At 37.8% G+C, this 13,348-nt stretch overlaps 1 protein-coding gene across 1 annotated transcript in view; it reads left to right on the forward strand.

Moving 5' to 3' along the window:
• Positions 1-8,174, forward strand: part of SLC35F5 (solute carrier family 35 member F5) — a 29,941-nt gene extending 21,767 nt beyond the window's left edge. Inside the window, exon 17 of the mRNA XM_053982296.1 lies at positions 487-8,174. The gene's annotated coding sequence lies outside the window, so the exon portion shown is untranslated. The remainder of the gene's footprint in view (positions 1-486) is intronic.
• The last annotated feature ends 5,174 nt before the right edge of the window (positions 8,175-13,348 follow it).

Genomic DNA, 13,348 nt, shown 5'->3' on the forward strand with positions numbered 1-13,348 from the left:
GTCCAGAAAGTAGAAAGGAGCCCTTGTGTTTGTGGATGACAAGAATTACGTTGGTAAATTCCATTAAATATTAGGCTAAATATTGCTCATGGTAAGCGTAGGGAAAATAGACTAGAATAGCTAAAGAGTTTGCAAAATATCCCACTTTTAAGAGGAGGTTGCACAAATCTCTAAAAGGAGCATTAAATGGTTTGTCAGTACTGGCTTGGAGCATTAAAGCAGTCAAAGTTTAGAACTCTCCTAGCCCTGTGCTTCAGGGTTTTCAATAATATGTGCAGAATTACATGAGAAGTGTATTCTTATTTTCCAATGTTTTTTAAATCTAATAATGAAATTAAAAATATTCTAACCAAAACAGTAATTGTGAAGCACAAAGACATGGAGTTATTTCCTTTGTTAGTAAGATGGAAGCAAATGCTTATGGTAATTTCTCTTTTGTAATCCTGAGTTATGTACCCCTGATAATTTTTTTCTTCTTCTTCTTAGTTTAAAAATGGAATGATGCCCAGCGAAGAGACAATCTTCTGGAAAAGTCCCTAAGGAGTCAAGTTTCAGTGCCTATTCTGAATTTGTAGTAAAAATAAGAAGTTTCAGTTCTTTTGAAACTCTAAACTTTTTCTCTTTCTTGCTTTCATGTGATTTTATAAATGAACAGATCTACTACATGCCTGTCACCATGGGAGTCTTAGTCCATCTGAGCAACCAACCTGCCTTATAACACTTAAGCTGGTGGCATTACTTGACAAAATCAAGAAAGCAAATGCTGTTAAGTGATTTCTTTCTTTTTTTAAGTCACAATTTTGTTAAATGCTGGACAATATTATTTTTAAAAGATACTTTAAAGTGAGTTATGTAAATAAGTTTGCAGGTCATCAAGTCTTACAGGCTTTCAGATGAAAAGCTAAATAGATATGTTACCTGTAGTAGGTACAAATTAAATTTTTTATGTTGTATAAACTATTTGCATATTAATAGATGAAAATAGAAAAGTAATTTATTAAGTGCATTCCTATAATTACTAAGGCAGGATCTTTGTACGGTCCTGGAACACTACATATATAGTGTCTTAGGCCATTTTGAGTAGCCTTGTAATGGCAATGGGTGCTGATGTTTAAAAAAAAAAAAAAAATGCCCAACAGTTAGGAATGCTTAAAATTTCAGTGAATAGTAAAATATTTCTAATTACAATCCATTTGGTTATACATTCTTATACCATCTTGACCATTCTCAATCCCAGTTGTCTCAGACATGAAAATTTTCAGGTGTAGCTGCCACATTGTGGAAGAGATCAAATTAATTGTGAAAGTTTTCAGTCAGTGGGTTGGCACTACACTAATCTGCTAAGCAATATGAAGAGGAAAGGTGTTTGCATTGATTTTCCTTTCCCCCCAGCTGTATTAATAAATTTATTCTAAAACAGATAATTATCTTTCTTCCACTGCAGTGTTTAATCCTTTTGAATCCGGAGAAGCTATTATAATTATATTCAGGAATATTTGAAATTAGTCAATGCCATTTTTCAGCTCCTGGCCTATAAGACACTTAGATCAAAGTTAATTTTGGCTTTTGATGGATTTGAGTTTTTTATAATGAATGTAAGATGGATTTTTAGCCAGGAGTATTTTCTTCCACATAACAAGGTTATTAATAATGTAGGGTATTTCTACTGTCCCTCCACACAAATACAGAAGGGTTAATAGCAGAAATGCCTCTTCATATTTTGGCACTCAGTAATGATCCTTCCAAAAGCAATTTTGATGTTTTGGTAATAAAACTATTATTTAAGAGGGAATGCAGGAAAGCAGCTTAAGCTCTACATTTATAGAAGAATTTGAGCCAGCTGCTGGAATTAAATATAAGAATTGTGTGTAGAGTAGGAAGACAAAATGAACCTGGGGCTATTCAGTTCAAGTATTTAACCTTTATCAAGTTTTTCCTTCTTGTTTTGAATACTGGATTGCACTACAAACTTTGGTGATCTGAGGCATCTCTTTAAGATGAGATAGTAAGTCCTTCTTGGACCCTAAATAAGAATTACAAAAAAAACCAAAACCAACTACAAAAAAAATCACAAACCCAAAAGAGACAAGAAAGTCAATTCAATTTCACAGTTAAATTTCCAAACCCCACAAGTAAAGAGGTCGAAAATGCAGTATGTTGAACTGATTTTATTTTGGTAGAATTTTCAGGCATTTTTTGATCAGTGGAGTTTCCTTAGGTTTTGGATTTGTCCTTCAAACTAAAGATAAATTTAGAGGATGTTTGCTTTAACTTTTTTTCAAGAAGTATTGTTAATGCCTACTCATAATAATAATAAAAAAAAATCTCTTTTCAGTTAATTAAATGTTTCAATGAGATCCTGCAGAATATTTGATACCAGGCATTAACTCCAAATTTGAATCAGCTGGGACTTGTGGCATCAGTCAACTAAGCCTGGGAAAACTGAGTTTGCTTTCAGATGGGCAATGACAGTATTTGTAGCAAAATTTTCTATGACTGTTTTTTGCAATTGGTCATGCAAACTGGATTGGATCTGTAATGCCAAATATGCAGTTGCTATTTATATTTGCCCTTATGTTCATGGCTTAAAGTCAAAGATCATCATAGCCTCCCATGTATATGACTATTAATTTTCATTATTCATTAGTCTCAGAGGTTAAGAAAAGAACTACTAAGAGAATATTCTTCTGTCTCTGACCCCAGGAATGTTGAAGAACATTCAGTAAATTCAAAGTCAGGGCTTTCCAAATGTTTTTCACAAAAATGTGGGATTTTTTTAAAATAAGATATGAAATATTTTTATCTTGTGGCACTAGGTAGCTTAAGCTGTGTTTTTGCATTAAATTACAGTTCTTTAAATAGTAGGAACAAAACAAGCTGTCCTTGCTGAAAGGATTTTTAAACAGTGGTGCCCCTGTAGTTACAGGAAACGTGTTACACTTTTAATTACAGAAGCTGTGACATATAACATTGTTCCTGCATTTAATAGAATGTGATGGAGTTTTTTCTACAAAATCTTGTGATTTTTAGTACAATGATATTTTATAAATATAAATGGCTGATTTGAAATGTAAATTGCATAGCTCTCTAATGGATGTTTGGTAAATGCACAAGAGATTTAGCTTTGATTCTCAGGTACCTCTGACACAGTGGAGACGTGCTGGGTTTTTCTTCCCCATGACACAACTGGAATGTGAAGGAGCTCTCTCATGAATGCTTTACCTCTGTGTGGTAGGGTATATTGTCATTGCTCTTCCTGTTTCAATTTGGGAATGGCTTCATTCTAACTTACTTCTTGTAGGAACCACATATGCTTTAGAAAAATAATGTCGAGCATTTCTTCAATTGTCACTCGATGGTTAAGGAGCAGTGATTTCCCAGGCCTGCAGAATGGGGAATGAATACTATGTGTTGCTCTGTCAAACAGTTGAACTAATTCCTGTAATCCTTTGAGACAACCAACAATTTCTTCTGTGTGCAATTGAGGTTTTGGGGCTGTTTGGTTTTTATAGATGAAGGAAATGATGATAATTTGCCAAAAGCTTACAGAGCACGCCTTTGCTTTTAGGGGTTTGGTGAGTCTTGCCTAGTTTGATAAGCAGTGTGTTGCACTTCAAAGGCAGAAAAGGATTTCAGTTTTTCTGGCTGCTTTGTGTTGGGTTTCAGTCATGCTGAAAATGTGTTCCCTACAAGGGGCTACTGCAGATGCAGTGCTGGTTCAGCAAGGGATGGAAATGCCACATCTGTCTGGAGCACATGAGTGCTCCTCAAGGCACTGAGGGCTTGCTCTTTGGCTTTCCCAGTCTTCACTGCATCCTGCTCCTTGGCTTCTGGCCTCTGGGAATGCCTGTAAGGGGTAGGGGCTGTAGGACAGGACTGGTCTGGCTGGGCTGCAGGGACTGCACATAGACTCAGAAGCAGGAGGCTGAGGCACAGCCTGGGTGCCCCTGTGGGTATTTGTGGAAATGGGGTGTTGAGCAGGGCTGTTGTTCAACCCCGGGAACTGCAGATGATCCTTGGTCTATTCATGGCAGACCTCCTTGGAATGTTCTAACAAAAACAGGAGGGCCTGCAAATTGCTTTTTTTGGAGTGTGCTGCGTATTTTGTCATTCCTGTCACAATACTCCTGCCTAGGTACTGCTATTCACAGCTGTGATGGCTTTAAATAAGATGGCAAAACAATTTCTTTGTAATTCTTGGTTCCATTTCTCTTAATGTTGAATGTTGTCTTTCCTATTCCCTACTGAAGAGCCTCCTGTCTTAGGGAAATTGTTACTGAGCTAAACTGAGCAGGGAAAACCAGTTAAATTTTGGAGACAGGCTGAGTTTATGGACATACTTTGAATTTCTTATAGAAATAGACCTCAGAAGGGCAGAGTGTAAATGGTGTAAATGAAGTGGAGAACTGGCATGCTCAAAAATCAACAAACTGATGTTAATATCACAGTGTTGGGTTATATGGCTAACTGTAGGATGGTACTTTGAATCAGTTTCCTTTACTTGGCATAAGTTTTGAGTTAGTTACCATTTCTGTTCTGGCTGTCACATGTAGCCTGTGATTTAATAGTTATAACTCCAGTAGCATTTATGTGATTCATAAACTTTTGTTATGCATTTTTCCCTGTCTAATCCACAATTTCATTAATGTTGTATTTTGTTTTACATGATCATTTCAGGGCATGCATGATTTCTCAGGGAAATATGGATGATACCATATGTTGTCAGAGCCAATTACTAATTCCCGCTTTTAAAATCCCTATAAACATTTCCAGGTTTCACTCAAACATTTCACATCATGTAACTTCCATGTTAAATTTCTTTAGGCTTATCAGGTAAATCATTATGAGAATGTTAAGATCATTTAAAGATGTCAATAAAATTTACTCTGCCCAACACTTTGTTACTTTTTGGAGAAACATCCATTCTAAGGTGATGAAATGTGTGTGATTTTCTACTTAATTGTCCTCTTTGCCATAGAAATGAATAGTTACTCTGCTGATTTTGAAGCTGCACTTCTGACATGATGGTGACATTAACTTTGAGGGTTAGGCAGTGCTGTAATAATACATAATCTGATTCTAGGATAGATCAGTATAAATCTCTAACATAAATATATATTTAATTTATATCATTAAATTTTTAAGAAGTCTCATCACTTTGGGGGAAATTTTGTTTGTTTTTCCAGTAAAGTTACTTTGGCCAGAATGGGACCTGATTCAAAGCCCACAAGAGTCATAGACAGTATTAATAAAATAAAACTTTATTGAAAAGAACTCTGCAGTCAGGTTGACCTTTATGCCTTTGCAGTATTTCTGTCTGCAGCATGTATTTGGAGTGGTTTGCTTTAAGACCTCAGTAGTATAAATGGAGGGATTTTAGTGCTGGTAAGGATGGTAAACACACTATTGTTACTGATCACAAAAGATATTTCCACATAGCCAGTATGCAGCTTAATTATTTAGAAGGTGAATTTGTCTTGCCACATGACTTTTGTTTAAAATCAGCAGCATGAGAAATATTAACCCCTGCACTTTGCTGTATGTTTCTTTTGTCCATAGTGAGAACATGTGATCATAGTCATCAGCCTTGAGCATCAGCTTCCTCTTGATGATTTCTGCTTTGACATTTCCATTTCCATGCCCTGTTGCATTCATTGCAAAGTGAATTTCCTCTCTAGCTAAAGCCAGTGTAATTGTATTTTGACTGCCCTAGTCCTCTGTGGTGTTAAAAATCTGACATAAAATGTAAATCTAACATGTAATGTGACTACTTAGAGATCTGTGTTCTCACTCTTGTCATTACATCTGGTGTTAGTAGGTAACCAGACTTTTTCTGGATATGTTTGTTGTGATGTGGAATGCATCCAGAATTCCATCTGGCTTTCACTTCCTACTTTTAAAAAGCATAAAGGGCTTTTCTCTGAGGATTTTTGTAGAAAGCAGTTCTACAAATTCAGAGTCCTTTAACTGCATCTCAATTTATGAAGTTGCATCCAATATTCCCTTTCTTTTATTAATGAACTTCTTAAGGTTTTTTCAGGAAAGGTGCACAAATTTTTGTTATGTTCCACAGAAGAAATATGACTGGATACTGAAATGGCCTCAGAAATAAAAATTCAGGGCTGTTTATTCTACAATTCTTCACATATGTTCCTGATTTTTTTACCCACATTTTTTTTAAGAAACTCAACCAAATAAAAACAATGAAACCCCCATACTTATCAAGCTGAGGGAAATTAGCCATTTAGCACAGAACTAAATTTATTTTATGCAAATTATTATATTTTTATCAATGATACCAGTCAATGTGTTACTGATGTGGCCAGTCAACAAGTCTTCCTTGTCTGTGTCACAGGTGATGCTTCTCTTCTACCAAAATCTGACCTCTTGCATACCAGTTAAGTTGGTTCTACTGCCAGAATGAGTAATTTCTAAAACATTTTAGAATCTACTTTTTCCTCTAGCTAGGGGAACAGCAGGGGCTTTCCAACTGATGTCACTTTCCTATTGAAGAAGAAGAAAAAAAAAAACCTAAAAAAAATTAAGATAGAAATGTTAATTGAAAATCAAGAATATTAGTAGGAAAGTAATGCTGTAAAATCATTGGGGTCATTTCTTGCATAGCCCAATTCTAGGTAGGAAGTGCTTGGCCAGTACTTTATTGGATTGGTCTGTGGTTGGGTATTTTAAATAATCATTTCATATTGAAGCTGAAAGCTTAAATTAAGCCCTGTGATTGTTTAAAAAAAAAAAAATCATGGAAAAAATTATAATTGGAGACTTAAGAGGTACTTTTTGTTTGTGGTTTGGTCTTTTTGAAGTCCATCCAATGCAGTTACAAAGGAATGCTCTGTCAATTGGCACCCATGAGAGGCTGTTTACACCAGGCTACATGGAAAGTACAGCCAGGTGTGGAGTTGACATTACCTTAATGGAGTTAGAGAAATGTACTAAGTATGAGGTACAACTTCAGCATTGTAGAGCTGAAGGGGCATTTGTAATGATTTAAAATTTGTGTAAAGTCTCTTTGGAGTAGATACTAGTAAAACAAAATTGTTTTTGAAACCTTGAGTTTGAAACCCCTGAAACCTGAGTGCATTAAAAGATGCACAAAACCAGTCATAGTTGGTGGTTGTTCTGGTGTTGCATTTTGTACTGAGTTTCAGGGAATTCTCAGTTACACTTTTAAAGTGGAAGCTGCTTTAACTGAGGAGCTTTCACCTGAAGAAAACTTTTTTTTTCCCTGAAGTCTGTACAGTTTGCTGATAATTCAGATGTTCTGGGAGCACAGCAAGTTCCAGATATCCAAGTATCCTCTATGAAACATCTTTATGCATCATCTTTTAACCATTTTCCATAGTGAAAGCAGAACGTGAATTGCTGATGTGTATTGCATTTGCACTTGAAAACCTGATTTCAGAGTGTGTTAAACCTTGATCTATTTTTGATAAAAAAGAAATGTAGCATTTTAATCTAATTTCCATTTAATGGCAAGGATATTCATGCAGAGAAAAACATATATCAGGGTTTGATGCAGTGATTTTTAAGCCAAGAAAACAGCAGGATGGCAGTAGTAAATCTGAAATGGAGATGCATATCTCTTGAGAAACTCTGGTTTCCTCCTGCCCTCTTTATAGCAAATTGTGTCTCCATTATTCCAGGATAATACAGCTGAAGCAAGAACCAGAGCTTTTACCCTTTGTTCTCTAGAAGTGAACACGGGCTTTTGCCTGGGGTGTCTTTGTCCTGTCACTTCATTTTCTGATGGGTGGTCAGTTAAATAAAAAATAGAGAATAAGTATTTTTAATTAAAATCAGATTTAAGCTATTAATTATTTTTAAATTCTCTATATTAGTAGAGATCTAATGAATGGAAATTGAAGTCCTATATTGCAAATACTGAACAGTGCTTATATATTTTTAACAAAACCATATATATATATGAATATTTGAAACATGCATGAAGATGGAAATTGGAAGATTGTTTTTATGTTAAAAGGTTTATAAATTGAAATTCTTAATATTCAGTACCAAAACCCTATAAAAGGGCTAATAAAAAAGAAAATGTAATGTATTCTGATTAACAGCCTGTGTAATACAATCAATGGGTGTGATGTTTTTGTTCTGTATTATATTTATTATATGTAAGAAAACAATAAAGATTATAAATCTTATTTTCTTAACAGGAATTGGTATTTGGTTGGGGTTACTGCTTAACGTGTTTTATATCATCAGTTAAGAAAAAATGGTCACTAGAGGGTTAAAAGTTAGTTTTGGGATGTCTTGTGTTACCTGAATTCAGCCAGGATGTGGAAGGCTGTAATTTGGTGTCAGCTTGGTGTGAGTGCAGGTTTTGGCTGGGGCAGGGTTGATGTTCTTCCCCGTGGCTGGTTTGGCTGTTTGGGTCTGTGCCGAGCAGGGGGTGATAATGCAGAGATGTTTCTGCTGCTGCTGGTGAGGGGGGCTCGCACAGAGCCGAGGCCTTGCTGCTTTTCCTGCTGCCACTCTGGGGAGGAGTTTGGGGGGCACGGCAGGGGTCACATACGGGAAGGGGGACCCGGGCTGACCAGGGGACATTCTGGACCATGGGACAGCGTGCTCAGTACCTAAAGTGGGGGAGGAAGTGTGGATACACGACATACATACACACTTGTGTAGAGACAATAACGACAGCTTCTTCATTGCAAGTTGTTCTGAAGTTTTTATATCCTTAAAGCGTGATCTTAAGTCATTAGTTACATCAAAACATTATATTATATTCATTGGACAAAGCAATAGTTTGTATTTTATTGGAATAAAATAATTAACGTCAATAATTAATTGGTAAGAATTTACAAGAAATTATTAAGTCATGTACACTGCTCACTAAGGCACGTATCTTCTAACTGCCAGTATCTTTTATGTATCTGTTTTATCAGTTTCCTCGCTAATGGCTTTGCTTTCTTCTTTGTTATAAACTGGTATTTTATCAATTTCTTCTTCTGCTAACTCAGTTTGGCTTGCAGATTAGCCGTTAAACCCATCTGTAGGAAGGAAGAAGAGGGGACACTGGGAGTGATGGTGTCTGTCCTCCCGAGTCCCCATTGCGCTGGCAGGGCGCTGCTCTCCTGGGGATGGCTGAACTCCTGCTCGGCAGTGGGAGCAGGGAATTCAGCCTCGGTTTGTGCTTGCGGCCACGCTTGGCTTTCCCAGTTTACCTGCCTTTATCCCAGCCCGCGGGACTTCTCGCTTTTACCTCCCCTTCCTCCCCGATGCCGCTGCTGGGGCTGCGTGGGGCTGGGTTGTTCGCCGGGGTTAAAGCACCACAGTCGGGTCATGGACGCGGTCAGACACGGATTTTTGGCGTGTCTCGGCGGCCGCGGGTGGTTTTTATTTGCGAGCACCTGAATGGCAAAGCGCGCCCGGCCTGTGAGCAGCAGGGGGAGCTCCGGCCGTGCCCATCCCGCGGCTCCGGCTCAGCAATTATTGTGTAAGTGGTGAAAAGATAATTAATTTACCTGTTTATCATCCCTGATTCCCGCAGTTAACCAGGGCTAGACATTGACCTTTCTTCTTGCAGCTGAACTTTCAGCGTCTTTAATAATTAAAACCTCGGGGGTGATAGGCATTTACCGAAATACTTCATCAAAAAGAAAAAAAAAATTCAACCATAGGCTTTTCTGAGTTTTCTGGATTAACTACAGCTGAATTCTTTTTTACCGAGATCCTAAATGTTACTGCACAGCTACAGCGAGAAGCAGCTTTTTACACTAAAACAAGGGGATGCTTGCTTTGCCACTAACTAATTAAGGAGTTAATCTCATATTCCCTGACAAGGAATTCTGGAGCTCAAATAAAGAATTTGAAGCAACTTTACTTAAAAAGTTTCTATATACTTTCAAAGGCAAGTTGGTAATAACAATCCTGTTCTTTTTCTAGTGTCCTAACTAGAATCCCAGTCATTGTGTGATTCCTCCCTTTTAAGTCGTAGAGATAAAGTAAAATGTGGAATAATTTTTGGCAGATTCTGCCAAAAAAACCATAAAATCCTAAAATGCATCACTTCCTTCGGCTCTGTCAGTACTTGATGAGTTGTGCTGAGGGGACAGCTGGCTGCATAAATGGCTGGGGCAGGTGGTGACAGAGCCACAGAGAGTAGGTTTTGCAGTGTAGGCTTTGACAGAGATGTGGGGGGACCCAGGAAGAGTTCCTGGGGAAACAACTGAGGTCAGAACTTGTTTTATGGTTTGGTTTTTTTTATTTTGTGGGTATTTGTTCGTTTGTTTTTCCTTATCCACAGTGTGAATCGATGTATTGTTATTCTGTTAGGCTGTTAAGATCTAAACTGTGCACTGTGATATCCTGACACCCAGTACTTTTCTGTATACAAAGGAATCAGTTAGTGCAGGCTCTCTGGATTGCTTTCAGTCTTTAGGATGTAATTTGTTGACACATTATCTTGTTCTACTCTATATGCTCTTCAGTTTTAGGAGGCACACTTCATACATGAAACTGCCACTTGACAGAAGCTCAGTGTCACTTGCTACAAGGTGAGGTTTAAAGCTTCTGAGAAGGGTGATTTAATCCCCATTTTCAGACTTCTTTTTCTATCAACAGTATGCATGTGGGAGACGTTCTTGGGTTTTATTTATATCTGCAACCCAAGTATATTCCATTTATATTGATTTTTAAAAACTTGGACAAAACCGAAGGTTTCCAAAGAAACAATAGTTTACTATTTCAATGTGAACACTTCTTCCTCTTTTCCCCTCCTTTCCCCCTCCTCTTGCCCCCAGACACTACTTCAAGATCATGTGAAAGAAAAGCCAGTTCTAGTTTGTGGCTTTGCAAGCTTTCAGGACTTTTTTTTGGCAATATTACCTAATGTGTTATAATTTGCTGGGAGATGAAATTCTTCATATCATAAAGATTCCTTAATTATCTAAATAGGCTTTTCTTTGTGGGAATCTTCCAGTGTTGGGGCATTTTCTAGGCTTCTTTGATTTAACTGCTGGGGTCCTGCTGCTAATGGTGATAGAAAACTCATGATTACACTGCAGAGTGTGCATTTACACAACGCTAGAGAAGCTGCATAAACATAAAGGAACATTCTGTCTATCTGTAATAGTGTTCCCACTTAGAAAGAAGCTCATCTGCCAGTAGATCGCCTTTTTTTTTTAATCCCTTTGGAAGGAAAAAAAAATTAGTTATAAACAGATGGCTCTTGTGGCAGTGGTGTTGCAGGCAAACAGGAAAGTGCTGCCCCATGAGAGGTTTCTGACCATGGGACATGTGGTGGTGTTAGAGCAAAGGGAGATAAAGAGGAAATCTGATGCAAGGACCATGATGGATGGAGTTGGGTCTCGTGCACACCTCTCCCCAAGTCCTCCTTGCCTTTTTATTTGTTTCCCTGCTCACAAAGGAATGTGAGAAGACACTTTTCATTAATTGAGAGGTGTCATTAGTTCATAGTATAAATATTTAAAAATATTATGGACATGTGTTAGTAATTTAACACATGTCTTTTGTTAAGAACACATTTTGACAAAAGTACTGAGGCTGACTTCTACCTCCCCTTTCCCTGTTAGGTAAAAGCTGATACAGCTCCATCTGTCACTCTTTTGCATGTGATGTTTTCCCCAGTGCTTAAAAATGGAGTTGGATTCATTACTCTTCCTACAGGAATGTGTTGGCCATAGTGAGTTTCAAGTGTAGGAAGACAAGCTCCTGGAAAATGTTTTCCTAGGGTAAAACAGAGTCTCACTGAAATATTTTTTCTCAAGGAAATGGTGATGGACTAAGCCAGTGTCCTCTCTGAGATGCAAAGGAGCAATCAGGACCAGCCTAACCTAGAGAAGAAAAGAACAAAGGGATGATCTGTCAGGAGCTGATGGAGAGCCATGGAAGGGAATGAGCAAGCCCTTGGAGTTAGAAGCATAATGAATTTCCAGTAAATGAGGTATACCTGAGCTCTTGCATAAGGAGTCAGCCCAAGCTGAAATGATTCCTCTCCTTGTCTGCTCCTTTTGTACTCAAGGGTAGGGTAAGATGGTGAGTTCTTGTTAAAGCTTCAAGACAGAGCAATTTTGTGAGAGTCTCAACTGTTCTGTGAATAGTGCATGAATCACGTTCAGATTGTCATGGATTAAAAGTTTCAAAACACTCAAAAACTGAAGTGTTTCATTATTTTAAAAAACACTAATTTGCTTTTAGGGGTCTAAACGATATAAGGGTTTGGTGACACATCAAGTCTGTCATGAAATAATAGTAATGTCATATTGGCACCCTGACAAAGTAATTCCTCAAAACACTTAGTTAATGCTTTTAATGATCTATCTCTGCTTTCTGGCTCTGGTCTGCCATTATACTTGCCAACCTCCCTTTGCAGATGATTTCTAAAACTGACACATTTATGTCTCCCTTTATAAAGTCTTCATTTTTTTTTCCCCTTCCCTCCCCACCCAGGTTTAAAAAAAGACAGTTCAATTCTAAATTGTTTGGAAAATTGGCAGCAGAGTCACCCTAGCAGTATAGCAAAGAGGCACAAGTACAGAGGAGTTGAGAATCCTAGTTTTGTGAGTTTCTCCTCATGTACCAGACTATTTAAATCTGAAGTATATGTTGGCCTTTAAGTGAATCTTCTAGAGAACTCTTTAACAAAGCTGCTTGTTCCACATAACAATATTTTGTTATATGTTTAGAAAACACTGTGCTTCTTGTTTGGATTGGTTTTTCAGGAGAGGATGATAGTTTCAAGGTAAAGATTGCTGGGTGTAAACTCAAACCAGAATGAACTCATAGAGAAACTCTAGACTCCTACAGTCAATTCCAGAGTGTCCTTCTGAATTTGACCTGTTCCAAGGACCCAGTCTTTTATGTTCTGCTTTGAGTGTTGTGAGTAGACACAATACTGATTCTACTTGGGAAAGTTCCCTCACCTACCAGTGGTTTGGGTTTTCCCCTTCCTAAAATCATGGTAATGATTACAATTTCTTTTTAGGCGGTGAAAACAAGACAACAAATTGTTGGCATATTTGCTTCAGGGCCTGGGCAGAAAGCTGTAGTTCCCATTAAGAGCTACAGCTCCTATTAAGAACTACTGCCTCAGTTCTTAAGGAAGCAATAGTACAGCTTTCAGCCCAGGCCCTGCAGCAATTATTGCCATCTTGTCTCTCATATTCCCTTAAATCTCCCTAATTCCTCCTGCCCTGCCTGACCTGTGCCACTTGAGCAGTCAGTTCACTTCCCAAAGTCCCTAATCAGTCCCCACTAGAGGTGCCAGCACTGAGAGATCAGTGCTGGGCCAGGACCTTTATTGTGGGTGCCACCAGACAAACACCAATGAAGGTGAGCTATTTGTTACATTTTT

Source organism: Vidua macroura, chromosome 7 (assembly GCF_024509145.1).
Source record: "Vidua macroura isolate BioBank_ID:100142 chromosome 7, ASM2450914v1, whole genome shotgun sequence".
NCBI lineage: Eukaryota > Metazoa > Chordata > Aves > Passeriformes > Viduidae > Vidua > Vidua macroura.